This window comes from Nyctibius grandis, chromosome Z (assembly GCF_013368605.1).
Source record: "Nyctibius grandis isolate bNycGra1 chromosome Z, bNycGra1.pri, whole genome shotgun sequence".
NCBI lineage: Eukaryota > Metazoa > Chordata > Aves > Nyctibiiformes > Nyctibiidae > Nyctibius > Nyctibius grandis.
In genome coordinates this window covers 44502149-44526585 of record NC_090695.1, presented here as the reverse complement: position 1 = coordinate 44526585, position 24437 = coordinate 44502149, and positions in this window count along the sequence as shown.

The following is a 24437-nucleotide window of genomic DNA, read 5'->3' as shown; positions in this document are numbered from 1 at the left end:
AAGATACAGTAGCTTGGACAAAAGTAGTGTAGTGTTCGTAAGTAGTGTTTTTGTTTCCCTATCACATGCACACACCAAATGACAATGGGGAACAAGAAATGCAATACAAGGGCACCTCTCCAGTTGAGAGACACCATTCCTAGACAACTTGAAGTATTCTCTCACCTAGCCTTTGTAATGTCAAGCCTAATGCATTCTGGTTCCTTTCAGCCTACAGCAATCTGCTGGGAAGAACTTTACTCCAGTTTTATACAATAATAAGACTTGCCCTTGCTAGTATTTATAGTATACACAGGAACCTCGGGTCACTGTGAATCACTCAAGGTTTCTTTTTTTTCTTTATTTCTAAAGAAATGTGAGCTGCATCATCCAGCACAGACCACATGTGAAAGGAGTTCAACAATCTTGCTAAGTGGCTTCTGGACAATATGCTGCATCACGTGGCAAAGGATTAAAAACAGGAGTGCGTCAAAGAATAAAGGATGGAACAGAAAGTTCTCAAATTAAAGGCTGATTTTACAGAACTTGAGAGAGATGGGAAAGCTCTTAACCTCTTATATTCAACTTTTGTGGGAGATAATTGTCTGGAGTTCAGTCATTCACTTGTATGCCTTCTGCACTGGAGCTGTCAATGCTGCCACTGTGCCTTGTTGAATCCCTGCCAGCCCACCCAGCAGACACACTGCAGGTTCTGCTGCACGTAAGTCTTACCATGGGAGTCTGTGTCCTCACCACTGAACCTGTAGGATAACATAAAACTGCCTTTAGTACAGTAATGTACTCTATTACAATGTACTGTACTATAAAACTTCGCTATAATGAATAACCGTAGGAAAAAAGCACTCATAATTTTTAAAAGTTTGTCATTGGTAAAGTTTCTGTTACCTATAATATTTCCGTCTTCCAGGAAACTGGTCATTTATCTCTTCTAAAAGGTCGTCCTCACAGGTTTTTGACCACAGCCTGGTGTCGTGGTTTAACCCAGGAAGCAACTAAGCGCCACACAGCCACTCTCTCACTCCCCCTGCAGTGGAATGGAGGGGACAATTAGAAAGGTAACAGTGAGAAAACTCATGGGTTGAGATAAAAACAGTTTAACAGGTAAAGCAAAAGCCATACACATAAGCAAAGCAAAACAAGGAATTCATTCACTACTTCCCATCAGCAGGCAGGTGCTCAGCCACCTCCAGGAAAGCACGTCTCCATCACATGTAACGGTGGCTTGGGAAGAAGAACAGTTACTTGCCATAACTCCAAACATCCCACCCTCCCTTCTTCTTCCCCAGCTTTTATTGCTGAGGATGATGTCCTACAGTACGGAATATCCCTTTGGTCAGTTGGGGCCAGCTGTGTCCCCTCCCAACTTCTTGTGCACCCCAAGTCACTCTCTGGCGGGGCAGTGTGAAAAGTGGAAACGGTCTTGATGCTATGTAAGCACCACTCAGCAGCAGCTAAAACATCCCTATGTTATCAACACTGTTTTCAACACAAATCCAAAATAGAGTCCCATGCAAGTTACTATGAGGAAAAAATAACTCTATCCCAGCAAAACCAATACACCTGGCCAGAACTGCAGGAAATCATAATATTTTATATTACCTGTTATAGCTGGAAAGAAAAGGAAAAAAAAGACTTGGTATTGGTGTACAAGCCCATCTTCAGGTGTACATAGACAAAAGTGATCTCTGAAGGGATGTCCCACGTTGTTCCATATTGGGAATTTAACACAGAGGAGGATATTGTTAAGGAAAAAGAGAAGGGTGGTGTTTTGTATGGCTATACAACGTGTTACATAGCACTTGCATTAATAAATGGGGGAGAAAGTGGATAGCAGACATGTCTGTGGTGGTGACACAACCAGCTAATGAAACAACAATGTTTTAGGAAAAAAAAAAAAAGGAGAAAAAAAATTAATGACAATGAGATGAAGTGCAATGCAGAGTAAGAATACAACTTCATATTGTCAAATATACATTGCCTTAAATTAAGCTGATACTCCTGTTTGAAGAACTATTTGATCAGAGGGAGTTGACTAGAGGAGTTACTTGCTCTGGAACCAAAATTAGCTTCGATAATAACTTCAGTACAGAGAGGAGTCTTCTAAAATCTTTTGCTGATGACATACTCCTGGAAGAGTTCATCCGTATGGGAGATGACTGGGTGTTTGTTTGCCTAAAGTATTCACTTTCAAGTCACCCTAAATAAAGGAGTAACAGCAACCATACTTTATATTAACTCGTACAAAGTGATGCACACTGGAATTAATTAGAAAAGTTTCTGTTAGCTGTATCAACTGAAAAAAATGGATGTTTCTTTGAATCACACTCGCAGAATGCAGTCATGAGAAAAGGAAATTAAATTTTAGGACATATCAAACGAAGTGTCAGGATAATACAAGAAAATGTTTGTGCAATGGTAGAAAGAGTTGATGAGATATATCTGAAATTTGAAATGCTGGCTGTCAGTGAACGTTATTTCACACTACAGTCTGAAGGTGATGCAAAGAGCCTAGTCAGGGAAGCAGAAAACTGTCAAACAAGCAGAAACTAGGTGATTAAGACAGCTTCTGCTGGAATTATCCCTTATGAATCACTTAGCCAACACTACAGAAGTCGGATTAGTTGGTGGAAACAATATGACAAGGCATCATTCACACTCTCCACAAGTGCTTCATGCGTTCATCATGTCCTGTGGGCTGTAATCTCTGCTGACACCAAATCTTGCATGATCGTCCACCACAGTCACAGAAGTGTAGAAGTTATGGCCAAAGCATGTAAGAGTGAACAAGTGTCACTCAAAATGACATTTCTCTGTTACACCATAACAACATTTAAAATTGAGTTTGCTTGTTTGTAGTGAGGCCACATCTAGAGTACTGTGCCCAGTTCTGGGTCCTCCAGTCAAGAAAGACAAGGAACTACAAAGACAAAGATGATTAGAGGACTGGAGCATTTCCCTTATGAAGAAAGCTAAGAAAGCTGGGTCTGTTTAGCTGGGAGAAGAGAAGACTGAGAGGGGATCTTATCAATGCTTACAAATACCTTAGGGGTGAGTGTCAAGAGGATGGGGCCAGACTCTTCTCAATGGTGCCCAGTGACAGGATAAGGGCCAATAGGCACAAACTGAAACATGGGAAGTTCCATCTCAATATGAGGAAAAACTTCTTTACTTTGAGGGTGACAGAGCACTGGAACAGGCTACCCAGGGAGGCTGCAGAGTCTCCTTCTCTGGAGATATTCAAAACCTGCCAGGACGTGACCCTGTGCAACCTGCTCTAGGGGAACCTGCTTTGGCAGGGGCTTGGACTAGATGATCTCTAGAGTTCCCTTCCAACCCTAACCATTCTGTGATTCTGTTTTCAGCTTCTAGGCAGAGAGAACAAAAGTGAAGAATCAGGATCCAAATGTTGAAGTTTACACATTTGTGTTCTTCCTGTCTGTCAGTGCTATCAAAGGAATATCTTTCTTATTAGTTCCCATAGTCGTGCCTGATACTCTCTGAAGACTTATCGTCTTCCTTAAGATACACCTGATATTTTTAAACCGAATAACATGGTCTTTTTTGGTTTCTCACAAGTTCTGACATGCATGTAATAGGGTGGATTCCACAAGCAGACCAGAGAAGGCTGACATGGGAATTGATAAAGGAAAAGACCTAGATCTCACATATCATTGAAAATCACAGTGCAAGCCTTCCTAATACTTTTTATATTTCATGGATTACATGGATTGCTCCCATTTTCTGAAGCCTGAGCTGAATAGCAAATACTCAAACGTTCTTCTGCTCTGAAAAACCTTTCCTCAGCTCCTTCTGACCTACATTTGTTCCTACATACACAAATTTAAAGTCATAATGGCTTCTTTCATTTCTTCTCTGAATACGTTTTTACTTCTATTAGTATGATAGAGTCCATTTATTTCTGGGAAAGAGAGCACAAATGTAGTGGGTCTGGGTGTTGTCAACAGAATTGCTCATGGGGATTCCACGGTGGAGACAGTTCTGTCCCCAGTTACCTCTGTGCACTCCATTAGATGAAGAAAGAGTAAAGGCAATGAAGCCACCGATACATAGCTAAGACTATATGGTCTGTTACCAGAAATAATATATGTGCCAGGAATATTATAGATTACTGTTTCATCACGAAATACTCTTCAAGCAAACTCAAACTGGAGTTGTTTAGGAAAAAAGATTCTGGGCTTGTTATCTTTATATATTCATTACAGAAGGATCATATTTGAGAATGGATGGAAAGAATAGCGTTTGAAAAACCAAGGTATTACATTTTTATTTACCCGACATGCTAAGCATGCCAATGCACTCAGCTATCTAAAGCATTACAACATGAACACTAAATGTTATCTGTATCTCCTTCAGTGTGGCTTTTGGTGGGGAACGTCACACGCATATTATTCTGTACCTACTGTTTTCACTTCCTGAGTAATTCTTCTTTCATTCTGTTATTTGTGCAAGGGAGTGCAGTGGAGTAAGTTCAGGAGGGCAAAAGGCTAGACAAACCAACTACTCATAGAAGTCTCAAAAATGAGCTCTGAAGTAGACCTTGCATTCTCAGAGAATTGGCACTGACTTCTTCACTGCAACAAAACTGTTCTGAAAACAGCAAGACATTCAGAAAACTCACAAGGTCTACCAGCCTGCTGGAGCACCTCCAGGAATGAGCACTGCCCCAGTGAAGTCTGAGAGACACCTCAATCAGCTAGTAGACTTGTATTTAGACTACACAGACTTCCTAAGTTATCAAGAGTCTTTTTGTTAAAATGTGTGCTTTACATCCCATAATAATAAAATTATATTCCCTGGATCCCACCTCTGCTGGGCTTATTAAATTCAATACAAATAATTATACCTTGAGACTCTGTGCTTCTGCGATGTCAAAGATGTTTAATCATTTTATAGTCAAAGGGATTTTGGGGGGATTAAGGTCGGTGCAATCGTCTCTTCAATATGGAAGTTCCACAGGAGTTTTGGAACCTGTTGTAACTTCCAGAAAAGTGTAAGCTTTGAAGATCCAGTTTGCTCTCGAGAGGTGGGCCTGAGTACAGCCCAGGTATTGCCTGGAGGGTGGAGAATACCCACCCTTCTCTGGGAGGAGGACATGCTCTGAGAAGGCACGAAAGCAAAAATGAAAACATCCTTGCAATCCATCCCCATTAAAAGGAAGCACACATTTCTTCTTAAGGTAACTTGGTCCCTTAGAGCCCTCTTTCTAGGCCCAGCTAATGATGATTAAGACCCACTGTATTGATCCATCTAGGCTTACTGTAGCTCCATACAGATAATCTATCTTTTATATTCTCCTTTCAGCTCTTCCCACACACACTTAGAGTTTCTCAGGCAGAACCAATATGTGCAAGGTCACTTCTTTCCTTCATATTTTCCCTGCATGACAGGGAATAGCACAATCTATGTGCTACTTTCCCTGGCCGGTATTTTCAACAGGCCCAGACTTACACCTTTTAATGGTGCAGTTCGTTCACCGTTGTCACTGTGTGTCAGCAGTTGTCTCATTTATGGTTTACAGGTTCTGCCTTCACATATGGTCCATTATTTATATATAGTTAGAGCGTGTGCATGTGTATAACATGTGTGAACATATACAATGGCTGTATATAAATGTAAATATGCGCTCATGTAAGGGGATGTATGTACACACACATAATATATAAAATCTCAGACCCACACTGAAGGCAGCATTTTCTCAAGAGAAAACATTGTGGCAGAGTGGGGTGAGGAAAGGAGCCTTCCTTCTCATGACAGTAAAGGGACAGCCAGGACTGCAACTGACTGCAATGCACGACACAAACAGTCCTTGTTTCCCCCGAATTTCTCTCTCTGTGAAGGGCAAGAACTGGGAGAATCATTATAACTTGTTGCAAGACACAGTATTTACAAGATACCTATTTTTTATGACACTGGTCAGCACCAGTCTGGTCAGTACCAGTCTGGTCAGTGACATTCAAGGGCAGCATTACCCAAGCCAATATAATTCTTATTTCATTGGCAAATGCAAATAAACTTGAGTGTTTTTCTTCCCTTTACTTCCCAGCTGAGGTGCTATCTTGCAATGCATATACTTAAAAAAGCATAGTTAAGCATGCAAGATGTTCAATGTTGCCACACATAAAGGACTTAAAAAAGAAACGTGCTGTTCAGGTTGTCCAGCTCTCTAATGATATTTGCTTCCCATTTAGGGGCAACCTGATCCTCTGAGGAGTATCAGTGTATACTCTTCTTCTTTCTGATGTGAAATGATTTCACTTTCCAAAGCCTCAAATAATAGTTGGGAAACAGATTCCTTGTTTTCAAGTTAGATACACAAATAAGTTGTAAGTTGGGAGAGTTGCAAAAAGTGGAGGGTTTTTTCAGTAAGACAGCATATAACTCACATTCAGAACTGACAATTTTTGTGTAATGATAAAGAAATCTAAATTTCCAGCACCACGAATCTTCTCAAGAATAGGTATTGCTATATAAAGATTTGTCACTAGGAAGAGTTGGGAAAAGGTGGGTAGTTTTGGCCTGACACATAATCTTGATTCAGAACTTCATTTAAGCATTATCAAATTAAAAGCCATATTGGGAAGTAAGTTGGAAAAGTATTATCCATAAACTCTCTCTGAAAACACTAGCTTTCATTCTCAAGAAATCTACCTAAATACCATGTTTTTACATCACATAACTTGAGACTTTTATTGACTAGAAAGCTGGTGTGTAGGGGAAAACATGCTGTTTTATTGATTTCCAACAGCATTTCTCCATAACTAAAATCACAGTGTGGCTGTGTTTCATTCAATACAATGATGTTTAAAAATTCATTTCTTTGGCACAATTGAATACTAAACTACTTGAATAATTTTTCTGACTGCATTAACTGATGTTGACAGTATTTGTTGGACAGGTTTCATCTTCACATGTAAACAATATTAAAAAAAAATTAACTGCAAATAAAACCCAAACTTATTTCTACCTATCAACCTAACAGCTGAATCTCCATCATAGCTCTTCCATTATAACTACAGAAATTCGTAGCATAGTGTCTGAATAGTTCAGTTTTTTCCTTTATGAGAACGTAAGTATCCCTCCCACTCACAGATGCCAGGTAGGACTGAGGGCTACACGGTATACAAGTCACTCATTGATCACAGTCAAGGTACCTGCTTTAGAAAAAAAACACCTGAATGAAATGTAGTGGCTTCTGATGCAGAGATCAAATTATATTAGATGTGATCTTGTATTCTGTGATCCTACTCATTTTTAAGCATGATCAGCTGTACTTCCCCTGTGCAGACCTATTTCAAAATTAGTGAATTTCTTGCACAAAACTCCTAAGAGCTTTTCCTAATTCCATGAATCGTTAAAATTAGTTTTTATTCAGTCATAGTATTTTTTAATCTTATTTGTCTTTACAAATTATTTTAATCTAATCTGAAGCTACAACTGCTACTTTGTATTACTACAATTATACAATCATTGACTGGAGGATAAATGTAAGGTTTCCGTCTTCCATTAATTGTGCATTTCTATACCTTATCTTTCCTAAGTTTCTATTACAACTCCCTGGATTTATACTTTTTCCTTAAAAGACATTATCTTTATAACTTTGCTGTAACATTACTTTGCTTTTAATTAGTGACATGTTACTTTACTACAATTTAAGATTGTTTTAATATATGGGACACATTGAAAAGAGGAAGTCTGGAAAGGAAGGGAAATGATGAAATGACAAGAGAGACTGGGTACGGTGCAATAATTAATATTTGATTTAATTTATAAGAGAAGTAAATTATAAGAGAAAAAACCTCCTTTAAAAGGTTGAGTTTTTATCCTAAAAATTACAGACAAGATAGTTCAAGTTCTGTAAAGTTGATCCTTAAAAGTCCCTGATGTTTTTCCAAAAGGTAAAGAGAATTTATAGGGTTCAAACACAGCCTACATTTCAATTTCAAATGTAGTCTTTTATATATGACTGATGTTTACTGATATGAGTAAAGGTGACGTTCTCTAACCCAGTGCTGACAAGAGCGCAAAGAGACATGTTAGAACACTCTGCAAGTTGGAAGTGTGTTATGAAATATTCATTGGACACTTCAAGGGTTTTTTTATTTTTTCATATGAAAGTGCTTTTCTTGTTGTAGCTGATCTTCTCCAGAGCTAGCAAAAAGGTATTTGCTAAGACTAACTTTTCTTTCTCTAATGTTACTCATTGAAATGAACAAAATCGTTCGCAGTGTGTTAATTGTTAACTCATGATATTTAATGGTGTCACATTTTTTGCACACAGATACATTCTTTCATGATTAAGGCACAGTAGATTAGACACTAGATGTCTGATAGAATCATATCTTATAACTAATTAATATTAGACAGGATAAGGGGCATTAAAGAGACACAGAATCCCATCTTTTTCATGCATACCTAACTGTAAAATGTATATGTCAAATCTTTGTGAATGAGCAGCTAAGTTGGCAGATAAAGCTGATAACACTTTGCTTCTCAGGGCTTAAAAAAAGACAACACTTTTTTTTTTCCTTTTCTCAGGAACATCAGCTTTTACAATGGAGAGGTTGTATGTAATTACTATTTGCTATTATTTTACTGAAAAATCCGGCAAACCAATGCAGTTGTATGAGTCATGAGATATATAAGCAACAGTTTAAAACTGCTGGTTTTCTAATTTCCAAAGATTTCTGTAAATAAGTTCATTAATGAAAAAAATCACTTAGAATTAAAACTGGCTGAATAACAGTTTCTATTCTGAGTTTAGGAGTTAAAGAACACAAAGGAATACTTAGAGGTGATAATGCTAGCTACAGAATTTACAGACGTTCACTGATCTTCATATTTGTACACAGTGTGTTCAAATGTGAGGCCACAGTTAGCAGTGGAATTTTTCCAAGTAAGGTATAGCTATAAATCAAAAAACCTACATGCCTTGTGTTCATATAGAGATTTACAGAAAGTATTTTACATGAGCTTAAATAACATCTTGCCAAAATGTAAGAAATTAGTTCAATTTTTATTTGCTGACAATACAGGTTATTTCAAGATTTTGCTTTTGATATTTCTTATCCTGTAATGTCCAAACTAATAAACTCACCTAGGTCCACAGTAAAGTTTGTTGTCCACAGTAAATCTTTTGATGGCTTGTGGCTAAGCTTGGGGAGTTGGATGCTGACTGCAGCATCACACCCTGGGGAAGTAGAAGCATCTTATTATCCCATTGCTGGAGCAGATCATCTTTGCTAATCTGGGGGTGAGTAAAGTTTGCGGTTCACTCCATGAATGACCTCACACATTGCTGGACACATTTGCAACAGAAACTGGAAATAAAAACTCTATTTCATCTCCCCTACTGTTTTTGAAATGCCAATCATCAGTCCAAATGGACAGCAAAATCCCCTATACCTCTCTTTCTGTCTAAGATATTAGTTGTCCTGAATTTAACAAAAGAATAACATCAAGAGATATAAAAGCATTTTGAGGTTTAGGTGAGAATATTTGAGTCAGAATTACTACCTTGGACTTACCTAAGAAGTAAAATTAATCCCAGATTAATAACAAAGTTAAGTAACCGCAACAGCTAGAGAAAAAGAAAATATACATGAAAATACATCCTCCATATCCTCATCAAATATTTCAGCATTTGTTGCATGGACTGATTTAACTTCAGTGTATAAGAAATGCCCTGTGAAACACACTAAGAAAATGGTCTAAACTCATAAAGAGACAGTTCTAAGCTTGTAAGGAATATTTCATTTTTGAGGACACTGCACCAACACGCCATATCGGAAGCTGAGAATCTGCTCCCTTTAGAATAGTCGTTGATGACCAGATGTTCAGAGTCACACATAGTGTTTTCAGCTATACTACCAATGAAAACAATAACTTCAGAATTTTCAAAATCTAAGCACTTTTTTTTTTTCACATCTCCTCTATCACAGTCCTTGAGTGCTAACAAAGTCACTAAAAGGCAAAACCATACAGCCCATAATGCTATGCTCACTATGAAAAACAAGCTAAAGTTGTTGCCATCCGTTACGATTAGAATGCCAGAAATATTTCTCCTTTTAAATAAGTATTTCTAAATAAATTATATTATTACGTGTTTTTCTTCGTAGTAGCTGCCTCTTGTCTTTTTAAGACACACATTATGACTTCTTTTGGCAATAGGCATGAAAAAACTTTTTGACCATCTGAATTAAATGTCACTTGAAGAAGTAACATTTGCAAAAGGGAAGATGAAAAAGAAAAAGCTGATCCCAGCAATAATATTGAAGAAAAATCCATCCAGAAGTCTGAATACTGACAAAAAAATTATTCAGAATCGTATCCAAACTTGAATGTCTTTAGTATGCATAATAGATTGGATTTTGTTTCAAAATTTACCAAATGAATGTTCTTTTCAAAATTAGTAATCTGCCTGTCTCCAAAGTAGTCACGCTTGTTATAAATTCAGCTACTATTATTCTAAATAAAATGTCCTCTTTCTCACATTATTATTTCAAATACAACAGCCTCCACACACAAAAGAAGTATCAATGTCACTAGTGAAAAAATTCTCTCTCTTTCAGATGTGCTTCCTTTTCTATTTAAGGTTGTCAGGAAACCCAGCTAGAATTTGATGATGTGAACACCTGTAATACATTGACAATAGAGCAAGTGAAAGTGATGTTTGGGAAATTATACAGTGAAAATATCTGGGGCTTCATACTTTTTTCAAGAGTTCACTTACCTGAGACTTGCCTATGTAGGGAGAAGGAACTAGTTGTGGGAATCAAATTAAGAGCATATAGTATTCCAAAGAGGTTTACTCGCACGCAAACAAATTCTTCATTCTCCCTCTAATGACTATGAGAAAAGGACACGTGTATATGTTTGGCTGTTTCCACAAACAGGTATGTATGGAAAGGAGAATATTTTTTCACGTCATTTTGCAAGAATTATCTTGTTTATGCCTGTATTTCCCCTCTACTTTTCCCCTCTACTTTTCTCATAATTTTCTATTTAAGTTTGGGTTTTGCATGGAACAAATCATTGCAACTCTTCTTGTTTGTTCACATTGCATTTCCTGATAGTCTTATTTACTGTTGTATGGCTTTTGGAGTCCTCTTCTCTCCCACGTCCACATAGTTGTATTGAACTGGCAACTGAATATAAGTAACAATGTCTACCAAGTTTGTAAAATATTTTTTTCTATACTGAAGCATAGGTACTTGTGAACTGAGATGAAGCATTTTCTTATTATGTCTACTTAAAGAACAGAAAATGATGACACTTTTAGTCCGAATCTGGCTGAGTACATATTACTTACCACTCACCAAAAGGATATCAGGAGTAGTTTGTATTTTAAAATATATTCAGAAACTCTCATATCCTCAGTACTTTTTTCTGAGTTACAGTTCCGTTATCCATTGCCCCTTTCAACAGCTGGAATACACAGTACAGCTGTCCTGGGCCTGTTTCGCAGTTTCCTTACATAGTTTAAATTCACAGTTACCCAGAACCACACAAAGTGGGTGAAGATCCTCTTTTGTAATTTAGCTTTTCAAAAGACTGACATGAGCAAGCTGCCTTTGCAAAGCATTTCTAAGTATAATAGTACTTCACTTGACAAATAAAACACAATGCAGCACTACTAAATGCAATGTCCACTACTTTCAATTAATTTTTCTTTAGGACTCCCTGGAGATTCCACCCATGTGCAGTCACGAGTTTCCTTTATTCTGTGTGACTCTGCACGCAGACAGATCTCCATTTTAACCTATTGTGCCTTAGACCCTATTCTTTTACAAACTTCCCTTTTTCTGTCAATCTCAGCAAATGGCAGAGAGACTACAATACCAAGGCACTACCCTTTCAGCTATCCAATTCTCCCTACGGATCAGGTTCTGACACTCAAATGCTCACAAATTATTTTGGTCAATCAAGTTCTCATGCAGAATTTTTTCCCACAGCGTCTATAAACACAGTCTTTTTGGTATGCTTTTGCAGTTCAAAGCCCAGGTTCTGTTAACATTTCATCTTATTCAAAATTTTCCTGCAAAGATCATTCTCTGAAGACACCTCTTGGACCATATAACCCTCACTGAATCCTCCTCTATTGCCTTTTATGTCAACCATAAACTCCTTATCTTTACTTGTAAGGTATTTCCTTTACTCCCAACCTGTTCCCCTTCTATCATCTTCACTATTGAGATGTTCAGTCCAACATGCACAACCCACTTGCTTGTAATGAACAATAACAAATCACCAGGACCAGATGGTATTCATCCACAAGCTTTAAAGGAACTCAAGGATGAAATAGCCAAGCTACTAACTGCAACATATAATGTCTCATTTATAACTTTGTTGGTGTCACGGGAATAGATGGTGACCAGCATGCTAAAAATTTTTTAGAGAAGTCATAGGGAAGATCTTGGGAATTACACACCAGGAAGCCTGATGTGCACATCGGACACACCAATAGCAATTATTCTAAAGAATAATTATAAGCTACATGACTAAATATGATGCATAGAAGAAGCATCAATGTGGCTTCTGCACAGGGAAATAACATTTCACTAATCTATTGCAATTTCTTAAAAGAGCCTCTAAACACAGGGACAAGATAGATCAGCTGTTATTCAAAATACATTTCATAAAATCCTTCACTGATGTCTGATAAAGAAACAAAGGTACTCTTGGAATAAAAGTAGATATTCTCCTATGTATACATAATAAAATAAAAGATAGAAAAGAAAAAGCAGGAAGAATCTAAGTAGTGGAATCCCACAGGAGTCTGTATTTCTCAGCATATTTGCAAAAGGTCTGGAAAAGACAGCAATGATACTATGCTTTCCAGGCTGGTAAGGATGAGAGCGACTTACTAAGAGCTGAGTGAAAGCTTGAGTAATGGGGTAAAATGAAATTCAGTGCAGATAAACGTAAAGAAATGTGTAGAGGACAAAAAGTCCAGATCTTATGAAATAGGTTTGGAATTAGATTATTCGTGCTAAGAAGAAAAGTCTTGAATTTATAAAAGCTGATTTTTAAAAATGTTGACTCAACAATTAGTAGTCATTAAAAGGACAACTAGAATGCTGGGAGTTGGTCATTAAGAAAATGCACAGCGAAAAAAAGAAAAACACCTTTATGCTTCTCTGTAAATCTCTGTTATGCTAGTAACTCAGTTCTGTCCATAGTTCTAGTTTCCCCATATTAAAAGAGGTATGGTAGATCTGGAAAAGCGGTACAGAAGAGTAACAGACAGTCAAAGTTACACATGAAGAAATTTTGTATAAGGACCCTTCAGCTGTGGAAGATGACTGCAAAATCTGGGAAGTCCTGATAGGGAATGTCTCTTCCAGTACAAGAATGAGGTGTAATAAATGATATCACCATGTTCAAAGATAACTCAGGAGGTATTTTTTCCAGTAGCTAAGCTGTGGAAACATTGTGAGGGTTCAAAATGTGCAGGTGTTCAGATAGTCATTAAGCAAGTTCAAGAAAGAAAAATCACCCAAGGCATACACAGATAAGATCTCTCTTGGAAAATTCTTTCGCAGAGTCTGGGAGAGTACTTGTGGGAAGTTAAGACTGTGCATTTGCTCTGTTCTTATAGCTGTCCTTATTAACAACAAAGACAGGATAGTGGTCTCAGTATGGTCATGCCTGCTTTATTAAGTGTTCAGGAAAGTCCTTTTCCCGTCATCCTGTTCCTTGCTCTGAGGAGGACTGGCCCATGAACACTGATAAGGTCATCTCAGGATCTTTCCCTGAAGCTGTGCTTTTCCACAAATCCTACAAAGAACTTGACAGACAAGTAGACAGTTGGGCTGACCTTTGCCAGTTATGATGACCTGTTTCTTTGTCTTCTACTAACTTGTCTGCCTTGTCTTACGCTCAGATTGTGAGCCCTTTTGAGTAACAGCATTTTCTGATCTGTGCTTGTGCAGCACCAAGCAACAAGGGACATAGGTTTCTAACTAGGGATTTTAGACGAATGAAAATTGTGGTAATTAGTGTGATGAAGAACATCCAAAACTGATTTTTTAAATGTGTAAAATCATTTAGTTTGGGATTTGCAGCTGTGTGGGCTTTATGGTTTTGAAACATGTAAGATTCATTGAACTGGCAGTGAGAAGAAGCTGGGTAGCCTCCTCCATGGTAAATATGCATTCCTTAAGGAACTTCTATTATGGAAAAAGCACCAAATCTTTCTTCAATCAAAGGGGTTTATGTTAACTCTTTTGCCAGTTTTAGATACACTAAATATAACCGGAAAGAAACTTGAATACAAAGAACTAAAAATACAATTTTCATTGAATGGTATTCCTGAACCAAATCTGATGTGGTGGCTTTTATATTGCTTGCTCTCTTGAGTCCAAAGTCCTCTAAACATTACGGTGGAGAATGTAACTTCAGGCAAACTCCAAGTCATTCACAAAGACTGAAACAGAGAGGCTGCTGTTGATGTCTCCACTACAAAGGTGTCGTTGTTTACAACGCTGAACTATTACGATTCGAATAGTGTTCATACACACATTTTGTTGTGTTTATGTGGCGCCCTGAAGGGTACCTAATGGAATAAAATATGCCAAAAACCTGGGTCACTTTATTCAACACAAATTAGGTTATTAAGGTGAAAGGCTTCTTTAACAACAACCAAACATTTACTCATCTTCCAATTACTCATCTCAGAACTTGCTATATGCATAAGAATAGCAGAGGAAAATGCTGCTCTAGATGTTACTTCTTTCAGATTCTATTAAAACAGTAATAGCCTGCTTCCATTATACATTTTCCTGTATATTTCAATCAACATGTCACTTAGCTGCTGCTCCTGAAGTGCACTTAATATTTTCACTAAAATCAATAAAGCCAAGAAATGACAAGGGTTCAGGTGGATGCAAGCAATTAAACTTCTCTTATATGTATTGTTAACTAGCAGTTAAAAAAAGAAGCTTCATTCAACACCTGTTCCTTTCTTTTTGAATGGCAGCTAACAGAAATCCACTTAGCCAGCTTTTGTCTGCTTATTTTGCTGACAGATGATGTGAAGAAGTAGGCAGTTATAGGGCTAGTAATTCAGAATTAATTTTCCCTTCAAAAGAGTGATGTGGACAGCTGAGTCCAGTAATGGTACCTGCTCAGAATTCAGGGGGTGAACAAGATAATTTGAGACGATGGGATGGAAATAAAAGCTCTTTGGAGGTTTGCTCTTCACATGGCTCTTAAAGGCACACTGACTAGCACTTTTTACTTGCCTCAAATGAAAGTCAGAAGAGTTAATCATTGAAGTATTAGCCTGATGTACTTTTTTGTGTGGTAGGATTGAAAAGGAAGCAAATAAAATAAGAGACTGAGGATTATTCCCCACCCCAATATTAAAAATACGTGGTAGTGAAAGACAGCACCTAAGCCACACAGTGATTGTTTATCAATAATATTTTCAGAACATGCTGCAAATTAAAGGGAGCTGCTGGCTGTACTAGGGCTGCATATTTGCAGTAAAGGGAAGTCATCATATCTTCAGCCATCCAGCAGCATTTTTTTGTCCTGTCACCTGTGCAGCACTAACCAGATATTAGGTGCAGCACCTCACTACCAGGATAAAAATGCAGTGTGGAAAGCGCCATTGCCTACAGAGTAGCCAAATGCAGTGATTCATTCTCTAAGTGTGTACAGGTTTATGTGGAATCCGGAAGATGCAAGTTTTCACTCACTGCTTCAGATGTGCTGTTAAGGTTGCTTACACACACACACACGCACAAAGAACCAAGTCAGGATCTAAAACCTTTTGAGCAAATTGAACATAAGGATAGATTTGCCTGGGAAAATCCTCTCTCTGTACTGTAAGTACATATACAGGCATGAACATTTCAAGATGACTGTCAAAAAGAAAGGGAATGTTCTCAGAAATTTCTGTTGCCACAAAGGGAGCCAAATTTGAGGTCTTCTTTTTTTAAAGACCTTCGGAGCAGTGTAGACAGCTCTCTATTACTACAGGCACACAAACTTGCAATTGGATATCCCTATTGATCTCTGGCACTCTAATTCCTGTATGTGGTTCTAGAGGGAGATAATGGGACTATTCATGGAACAGCTGCCAGACCAGGCTGTATTTGGAGTCCAATACCTCATAACCCTTTGTTCATCTCTCTCTGGCATTCAGTCCTACTCTGTCACCCAATATCATCATTCCTAGCTGACTGTTTACTCTGCACTCTAAAAGCTACAGCCTACAAAATATATGGAGGTATTCAGTACCTAAGTAATATTCACTGTGTCTGCACTCTGTAAGCGCTCAAGAAAGGGCGTGGACTAATCTTCAGTACACTCCATGATTCAGTCTTGTTCATCTTATACACGACGGATTTCTGGGACTCAGATTCTTGTACCAAAATGTTAAAAAGCAGCCCAGTCTCAGACTTCTCAGAAAACCCAGCTGCTTTTGTGTCTGTCATGCACAGTCAGGTCTTTCCAGGGAAGACTACCTGCTCTTCAGGTTTACAGAAAAATATTGTGTTGGCAAGTTGCCAGAGCTGGAAAGTTCTCCGATGTGAGGATTGAGCAAAGCTCATGTCCAAGCTTCTTTCTACCATGCCTCTCTTCCTGTGCACCTTGAAGCTTGGATGTGCCTACAATGGGTAGTCAGTGGGCACCAACAGTGGTTCCCCAGGACTGCAGTAGGGATGTATTTCATCACTGGCCAAGCGGAGCAGCCGCTTACTGTAGCTACGATGGTAAGTCCATACATACACTCCTCTTACGTGTCAGGCACTGTATTCGTGGGCTATGCTTTATGACAATGCAGTACTCAGTCTTAGCAGGGTGTCCTTCCCCCAACTCCATCACCCCTCTGCACCACCCCAACTTAACAGTACAGGGTGCGCAAACCACTGCCCTTTCTTGCTGTATATCAGATCACATCAGACAAGAAATATGTGCTGAAGTGTTTCTCTTTTCTTTACTTCTTCCTCCAGTCATGGTACTCTCTTTTGTTATGTCAGATCATACCCAGTCCTTCTAAGATTTGTGGGCTGTTTTCTCTGCGACAAGAAGTTGTCCAGGGAGGTGTACAAGCACATCATTTTAAACATGTACAAACACCTGTGCAGGATCAGAACCTTCATTTGCAAATCCCTTGTTGTGAAGCTTGTGTTTTATTCATTCGAGAAAAACGCCAGTACATTCTGAGATATGTTAAAATAATAATACTCTTATAACCAACTTTAACAGAATAACTGCTATCACCTCTCATGTTTTCCTGGAAAAGAATAGGCCTTACACATTGGTTAGTTGAAACACGTAATGTGAATTTGTTCTAGAGGGCAGCATACTTACCATATGTGATAGCCTAGGCTTTCTGCAGGTACAGTGTTCCATATAATACACACACATTCATCATTCATATGGAGTTTATTTCAGATTTACACTGACAAGACCGAGATCAGAATCTGGCCCAGTCTGTGTATGAAGGCGAGGTGATACAGAGTTGCTGTGATAATGGCTTATTCCTTTTGAATAACAGGGTAACTACTTCAGATAAATCCGGTATCTCCTGACATCAAATTAAATCTGTTCCTGTCATGTTCCTCACTGACTTCTTGAACTTAAAAGCAGAAATGCTTATTCTGCAAAATAGACTTACTTTATTAAATCTGATCTTACTGATGTATCTATCTGATAATGCTCATCTTGTGGCTATGTACAGTTTTGCTGTTCTATGATTTGAAGAGAAGTCTATGTGTATAGATTGCTAGCATGACCCCAAAGTAAATTTGGATCACATCAATATCAGAAGTTTACCAGCTATTTGTTTTTAAGGTACTGCTAACATGTAAGTCCATTGTTTATCATCATAGCTATGCAGCTGTCTTCCTAAAAGTGGTTAAGTGCAGAGGATTGATGAGCACTGAGCTGCAATCTGACATGATTCCTCCCCTCTACACAGCCCTAGTGAGGCCACACCTGGAGTACTGTGTGCAATTCTGGGGCCCCCAGTTCAAGAAAGATAAGGAACTACTGGAGAGAGTCCAGCGGAGGGCTACAAAGATGATTACAGGACTGGAGCATCTCTCTTACGAGGAGAGCCAGAGGCAGCTGGGTCTGTTTAGTCTGGAGAAGAGAAGACTGAGGGGGGATCTTAACAACACTTACAAATAACTTAAGGGTGGGTGTCAAGGGGATGGGGCCAGACTCTTCTCAGTGGTGTCCAGTGACAGGACAAGGACTAATGGACACAAACTGAAACATGGGAAGTTCCATCTCAATATGAGGAAAAGCTTGTTTATTTTGAGGGTGACAGAGCACTGGAATAGGCTGCCCAGGGAGGCTGCGGAGTCTCCTTCTCTGGAGATATTCAAAACCTGCCTGGACGTGACCCTGTGCAACCTGCTCTAGGGGAACCTGCTTCGGCAGGGGCTTGGACTAGATGATCTCTAGAGGTCCCTTCCAACCCTAACCATTCTGTGATTCTGTGATTCTGTGATTCTATGAGACCTTAGTTATAACTTTAGAGACAGAAAGAATGAAAAGGGAAAGCTAATAGAATGGAACACCTGATCCAGCTACAATCAAACCAAAAATGTAGTTTTTCACTTGTGTATAACTATGTAAGAGACTGGTTGGTAAAAAAGACAGGGTGGTAAAAAACATTTTATATTTATAAACTCAGGCAGAAGCGTGAAGTTGTATTTGGATATGCCGAATATTTTCTCATACTCCATCTTTTATGACTTCTAGACAAATCTGGTGTTTCTTAACATACAAATCAGCTGGTCTAAAGTGTTCCTACTTCAGGCTTTCAAGCTTGAGCCAAGGAATGGCTTCTCCACAAAAGTGTTCGTACAACAAAATCTACTATAGAGTTTAAAGCAAAACTGTGAGCACAACTGTATACTTCCTCCATTTGCTTGCTGTTCATGGCATGTGCTTTGTTAGTGCCTGTTTTACCCAGCTGACTTATTCACTTCATACACTTGCCCTGCAACACTGAGCACTTTTTAGTAAATTTACCCCAGTCCCCATAGTTCCGCAGCAGTGAGTTCTCAACACAGAGACATCCATCTATTCTGAACTTACTCTGAGAACAGGCGTATAATGGTAGTTTCAATTGTAGCTGAAAAAAATATGGGCTGCGACATACAACAGACATTTGGTTCTTGTTCTTCTGAAGCCTGTTATGATAAACCATTTTTAATATATTTTTCTTCTCCTTTGTTATTTTTAATAGTGCCTGCAGGTTAAGCGACAAAATTTACTCATTGTTACCTTTAATTCTTCTTGTTTTCACTATTCTCTGCTCAAGATTCAGGAGACTCTTATTGTTTGTCTTCATAACAATAGTTTTCATAAGGCTTTTGCTAATGAAAGGTACTTATATTAAAAAGCACTTTTTCATTAATTTTTCTTTTTTTTACTGAAATGTTTGTTCTGTATTTCCTTTTCTCCTCAAAACATTAGCTTTCTAAATTTAAGAGTAAAAAAAGATTGTCCTCATAAAAAATTTACTTCCGTGCTCATCAGCACAGGGAAGAAACTTTCTCCTAGTTTGAATGATCAAATGTTCTGTTCTGAATAAGACACCATCCGATGTGGATAATAAATATAATTAGAGCTAATTCTCAGGCGTATGACAAATTGTATTAAGCAAAATTAACTTTATGGCTTGCTACTGATACTAGTTGCTAAATATAGCAATTGTGAAAATCTGATAACTATCTTACTTCGGAATGACTGTATATATATATATATGTAAGCCAAAATAGATCAGAGCATGCCAGGAAGTGATATACAGTCCAAATACATTCACCAAAATGACTTATTTCATTATAAGGAAATGCAAGTCCAAGACTCTCAGGTGAAAGTTCACTCCACACATGGCCCCAGTCTTGCGATCAAAAATATGCCCAGCTTTCCTAAGAGCTAGTCCTATTATTTATATTCATAAAGGTTTGTTCAATCAGAGGTATTATTTCAAATGCCCAGGAAATGCCCATTAAATAAACCACTAATCTTCTTTCTACTGATAACACTAACAACTTCTCCTTCTGCAGTTTATTCTGCATTCAAGTGGTGGAAGACAACATTCACATTTTCCAGTTTGCCAGCAACTCATGACAATGGAGTGGCAGGATCATTGTAATTGCCAGCAATGTTATTTGTGAACATACATCAAATAGCTGAGAAATAAAAAACACTATATCTGCGCAAAAGGACAACATGTAAATAACAAAGTCAAGGACTCTGTGATTTTCTAAGCACTATAGCAGCTGTTACATTGTCAGCTCTCTGCTTCTACAGTTCTCAGTACCCTCCTGAGTACCCTTGTGAGCTTCCTGAAAATAGGATATTGGTTCTATTCACTTACGTGGATGAGCATGGATTTTTTTTCTCTTTGCTCTTCTACGCACCTCCCAATTTACTCATACAGTATTTATTTATTTGTGCAGGAAATGTCAGTGTCAGACAACCTGACAGGGGAAATGATCACAGATAGTGACTTGGGAGGTTCAGGTTGAGCATTAAGAAAAATGCATTTCACTTCAAGGGTAGCAGACCACAGGAAGAGTCCACCTGCAGAGGCTAGGAAATCTCAGAGGTTTTCTACATTCAGCTAGACAACACCATGACTGTCCTGGTCTAGTGTCGCTGACAATCCTGCAGGAATTTGGGCTGAAGGCCCAATAAGTCTTTTCCAACCAGCATTTCTGTGATTCTGGGAAAATGGTATCATGAAGAAAAGTACACAATGATTTTAACATTACACTTTATTGGTGTTTTCCTTTTCATCTTTAAAATACCTAATCTGAAGGAATAAGTAAAATAAATACTAAAAAAGTAAGAGAAACAGCTACTATTACATATAATCCACATGAATGTGTAAAGGATGAAAAACATTTGCCAGCCTGTAGGACTGAGGGATATGACCAAGCTAAAAGAAAGAAACCAAAGTATAAAGTAGCTGAAGTGACAGGAAAACACATTTTTTAAAAGGTATAATAAAATATATATAGACTAGAGTTTCTGGTTTATAGGTAAAACCATTGCTCTGTTTGGTTAAAATAGTGATCTTCAGTGGGTACTAATACTACTTAACAGTCCCTTTCTCAACCCAGAAGGCAATTACTTCTTTCCCACTGTAAAGCTCAACAAGAGTAATATGTGCATATATATATTCCTATTTATAGATCAGGATTAATTTGCAATAGTACAACAAATCTTACAGCTATGGAAAATATAAACAAATGAATGGATATAAATAACACAGATATACAATATTGACATTGATATCTTTCCTGAAAGAAGAAAATCACACTATAATATGCTCTTTTCTTCAGGTCCAGAACACCAGGAACATGCAAAACCCACTTCAGTTGTCTGTCCAGACAGCATTCCCTTGCCTTTGTAAAAAAATTGCAGTATGCTAGCAAAATCACAAATTTATTTTGTCATTCAAAAGCGTCTGGAAAAGTTGACAGGAGATCTTTTTCAAAGTCTTCCTTAATGTTTTATAGTGCTTTAGCAGCTGTCTTCATCTTTATTTTGCAGCACTCACATTCCCTCTCATCAGCCTGTTTTCTCTTTTACTGAACAAAGCAGGACAGAACAAACAGGATCATATGGGTACCATTTCAGACATGTCTGGGACATCTGGCTCTAAAAGCCCTGTCCATTGGTCTGTTTTTCTCACCAAGATCAAAACCTCTCTCTAAGTTCTGAGGAGTTTTAACATGTCGCATGTGTAGGATCAAGAAACTCCTATTTTTTCATTTCCTGGAAATCTCCCAACAGCATAAATCACACACCCGTGTTTGGGGTTGAGAGAGATGCTCAGAGAAAGTGAGATTCATATCAGTTTGTACACAAAATCTCAATGCATCAAGGAGAGCTGGGGAAAAAAAAGCAGGCCCGTATCAGGTAATGCTTCATCTAAGTGAGATGATGATCTGTTCATAACCAAAAAGCAAGGTAGTGCTGAATGTTTATTAAAACACTTTATGAAGACCCAGCCTGCCAAGTAGGTATGGAAGAAGCTAGGCCTCCAAAACAACCCACTCTCTAAAAGACCTAGCAAAGTGGCAGAGATAACAGCTCTTCCAACCAAATCCCACTTGCATCGCAGCCACAACCCAACTATATTTATTGGAAATGTCATTTCTTCTTTACATTCTCTCACACTTTACACTCCTCATACATTTATACGTCCAATATTTCACAATAACAGCCAAGCCATCAAAAGTCACTATGACACCTCTCTTTAAAACCATGTAATCTGTAGAGTGGATAGTTCCAAATGTGCTCCTCAGGTGATTCGAGAGGTTTTCCTCTCCGACAACAGAGCTCACACTCCCTATGGAATTTCTCAAGTGTCCCAGGACAAACCCTTCCCTATCCTGTAGGAATTCAACATGACAGGTAGGACACCCATCCTGCACAATCTTCTGTGCAGAGCCATATCACACTCTGACCTACCAAGGTTCACCACTCACCCTGACTGTTTGTAGCACAGAGGGGACGATCTCAGCCGATTTTAATCTGTAGTGAAGGTACTTTGAGCTTCCCTCAGGATACGGTCCTTGCTTGGTAACACTAATGTCTCTCCCCAGACAAAACAGGAGGTTAGCAAAATAAAGATTTCTTGTGGTTTGGTGCTAAATTAGCAAGGTTTTTCTCCCCATTATGCTGAACAACAAATAAATATATCAAGTTTTCCAGCAAAATTACTTCCAAGGTTTGCTGAATTCCATTAGACAGTGTGAAACGATGCATTCTAGCTGTACAGAATGGTAAACAGAACGGGAAGTGTCTCTGAGCATGCTGTGGATGGGGTAGGAAAATCAATAGTTTGTGAGGGAAAGCTTCCAGCAATATAGATTGTTTGAACTACTTACCATTATGTCAAATTCACTTTAGCATCCGCAAACAGACACAACGTAAGATGAATATTGAGAGAAGCACTATTTCTACTGTTTGCATTTAAAGGCCTAAAGTTGTATAGATTTTTATAATCAACTAAGTCTTTATAATTCAATAACAAGGCTTTTATTTAACCCTTAAACAGTTGATGGACCAAGTGTTCTTTTTCCAATTTAAATCGGGTAGAAGCCCAGTAAAATTTTTAGACATAAAATTTTCTTTCCTTTATTCACTCCCTTTTGTATTATTTATAATTTTTAGAACACCCTCCCCTGTAGCAATCACTTTAGTCAAGAGACCTGAAAGAACATGAAAGGAGTGTGTCATCTGAAAGCAAATAAACATTCCCCACCTTGAAAAAAAACACACCACATATATCTGGTTGCTAGTTTCCTTGACGAAAATATGATTTCCTCTTAAAAAGATATATTCAACATGTGCTTAAACATGCACATAGTGTTGAACGGAGATGGAATTAAGCATCCATTTTAAGTACTCTGTTGCAACAAAGGCTTGAAGTAAGCATGTAACCAATTTCATTTTGGAAGATAGTTATCATGGTTTCCAATCAACTAAGACCACATTCTTCACATAAGGTTCACAACTGGCCTGCATTTGCTCAGACCTGAGGAGTCCATTGTATATTATAATTCATACAGGCTCATCCTGATGACCAAGACTCTAGTTTAATTTACTGTGGTCATCCAAGGACTTGTTTATTACCTAGTGTGGGTAGGAAGATAGAAAATATGAGATACAGCAGTGTAAACAAAATTGAGGTTATGGAACTTAACTTAAATGAAAAAGGGACAGACCTGCATTTAAAGCAATAGATTTATCTTCTAAGATATCTTCAAACTTTTCTTAGGCTTCTTTTCTAAGCTTTCTCGTAAAAACACAGATTTGCTCACCACTAAGGCAAAAGAAGCCCATTGCTGCCTTGAGGGCTCTTAGTTCTGCACTGTTAATATTTCAGCCAAAACATCTTGGCTGATAGGCAAACAGATCATTTTCCCCAGGTACTTAGGATCTTAGACACCTAACTTGGTGGCTCTTACACTCTTGAAATAATGTAGCTACCTATTCAAGTAGGATTTATAGCACTTTTGTTGAGCCTTTCTTATACCCAGGAAATCTTGAACACCTCCAGATGCAAAGATTTCCTTGCTGGCCTTCTGTTTATGATGCTCAAAGTTTCATCAAGGGAGCCAACTTCTGCAGTATACATGGTAATATAGGTAAAAGCCTCTTTTCATTAAGTCTTATTAGTGGATGGTCACTGAATTCGTTATTGTGGAACTCAAGACTGTCACAGGGCCTGTTTCAATAAATGGGGGAAGGAGGAAAGGTCTTAACTGCAACAAGCAATGAATTAATCTGGGCAAACTGAAGTGGAAGAAGAGAGTGTACAGATCGTGGAAGGAGGAGCTGGCCACTTGGGAGGAATATAAGTCTGTTGTCAGAGGATGTAGAGAGGCAACTAGGAAAGCTAAGGCCTCCTTGGAATTAAACCTTGC